Source organism: Rhamphochromis longiceps, linkage group LG19 (genome assembly GCF_057381845.1).
Source record: "Rhamphochromis longiceps isolate RC_006_pf linkage group LG19, R_longiceps_female_GT1.1, whole genome shotgun sequence".
NCBI classification, from domain to species: domain Eukaryota; kingdom Metazoa; phylum Chordata; class Actinopteri; order Cichliformes; family Cichlidae; genus Rhamphochromis; species Rhamphochromis longiceps.
Window position 1 is genome coordinate 15,918,350 of NC_140575.1, and position 2,557 is coordinate 15,920,906.

Genomic DNA, 2,557 nt, shown 5'->3' on the forward strand with positions numbered 1-2,557 from the left:
CATGTATACGAAAGCAACAGCAATATTTTCCACTGTTTTACCATAAATAAATATTATCAATGTAACTAAAGTTAATGCAGTATTTGATTCTTTTATTGATTCCATACAGATACATACAGGTCATTTCCTAAAAAAAGGAAATGTACTATTGATCATTCTATTTCATGTATTTGATTATTTCAGATGTAATTCATATTTTAGAGTAGTAATAGTAAATTACTTCATGTAAGCAAGATGAGAGACCACGGCTATAAAAGCGAAGGTGGATTTGGGAAGTCTGTCGCAGCCATGTCCCGTCCGTATACGCGAGCAACCCATTGCGGAAGGTGCAAGATTGATAAGGAGAGTCCTCAGAATTCAGCGTATATTGCGGGACAGACAGGATCCTTTAGCTCAGCGCGACAGTGTGCTCATAGAGAGATATCGATATTCCCGTGAGGGTATTATTTACTTAACCAACATGTTGACGAGGGGGTGCAGGACCACCATCTGTCTTTTTTTGCTCTGCCCTTTTCTTGGTTGCTGTTATAAACAAACAAACAGATTATTTCAGGGTCTCTTTCCAAGAGACGAAAAGCAATATAAGTGATAAATATTACCATTCTGTAGGATATTCTTATATTTCACTTTTACTTGTTCCCATGTTCTAGTGGGTCCTGTCGTGGCTCTAATGTGAAAGAGGATATAATGTAATATAATATAATAAATTTACCCTACCGTCTACTGGTGTTGGTCAGAGGGGCCGATGGCGCGATATGGCAGCCTGGCTTCTGTCAGTCTGCCCCAGGGCAGCTGTGGCTACAACCGTAGCTGCTTCCACCAGTGTGTGAATGTGAGAGTGACTGAATAGTGGCATTGTAAAGCGCTTTGGGTGCCTTGAAAAGCGCTATATAAATCCAAGCCATTATTATTATTATTATTATTATTATTATTATTAAATTACTTACTAGTTTAATTTGTCAGCAACTTTCTGCCAGCCCTCTCTCCTTGCTTTTGCAGCCTTTGCAGTGTTCCCTTGCGTTTTAATTAAACTCTGAAACTCCTGAAATCCCTCAATCAAGAGTTCTTACTCTGCTGCCAAAAAATACCAAGCGCGCTCCTTCGACATTTTCGCCGACCAATCAAAGGGTTGCCGATCAATGTTTCTACTATCGATGCGTAGCCCCTGTTAAGCCACCCAGTGATCTCACATTACTTCATCCAGCTATACTAATCGTCAACAACAGGTGGGTTCGGAGAACCGGGATAGCGAGCTCAAAGTTAGCGCGATGATTTGATCTTGGATGTCGTAAGCGAGGTACGAAGAACGGACCCCAGTACGCTGCTGAACAATATTTTACTATCACAGCTTTTCTCTGTGGAGGGTGTATAAGGGTGTGAGACAGGTCTATATGGAATCAAAGCCCTTTTAAATAGCCTCTTTGGATAGGTGTGTGTGACGTGTGAGTCTTTCATGAGATTTGTAGGTTGGCTTGTGCTGTTAAGACGGATTCTTGGATGCTCACATTTACACACACCGAGCTCTGTGGAGTGCACATACAAGACCACAACTGTTTTCAGGAACTTCATGAAAATGTGAGAATAGATTTATTTTTTTGCCTTTTGAAAGTATCATATGTTTTTCGGCACACTGAGTCAAAGGTAATTGCATTTATAAGGTGATATCTTTAATCTAAAGTGTCTCTGAATCTTAATGATTCATGTATCAGTTTTTGAGGCAAATTGCTATGAATTTCATTTGCAAAAGGAAGGATAGTGAAATATTAGACCTTGAGGCAATTTTGACCAAAACTAAATTTTTTAATGAAGAAAAGTAGAATACGTTATTAAATTTCACTAATGCATGTTATATTTTTCACCTTTTTCAGGTTTTATGTGGTATTTGAATCCCATTAAAAATAAAGTTATATGCAAAAAGGTATCAGGCTTCTGCTACAAAACATTATATTAAAACATTACATTCCCTTACATTATTAGGGGAAATGAACAAAGGTGCTTTCCAAATTATCTCCCACTGAGCATGAATGCAGTTTTCCTACATCAGAAGATAATGTTTTCATAAGGTTTCAATGTTTGTAGTATGGCTTGACAAAGTGAACAGCATTTCACTTATTTTACAAGTATGCATGTGTTTTCTGCAGATTTACAGAGTTAGAGAAGTTGTGCTGTTCTGCCTGTGATTGATTAGATCCCAGGGATAAACATTTAAAAAAAGAAATAACTTTAGTATAATATAACTATGTAATATATTATACTAATATACAAACTTAAGCCATAGCCCATTAATGAAGGAAGGAGAGAACAGCTCTTTTACTCAGTGTGATTGTTTTTAATGTACTCTTAATTTGATCTGTTATTGTATATTTTACACATGTTTGTATGGGATACTGTATTTGTTTTAAATGTTATATACCTATGCGGTATGTGACTTTTGTTGCCATGATGCCAGGTCTCTCTTGGAAATGAGATTTTTAATCTCAATGAGATTTTTTACCTGGATAAATAAAGGATTAATAAAAAAAAAGTAATGAATTTCTGCCATGTTTATATATGCTAT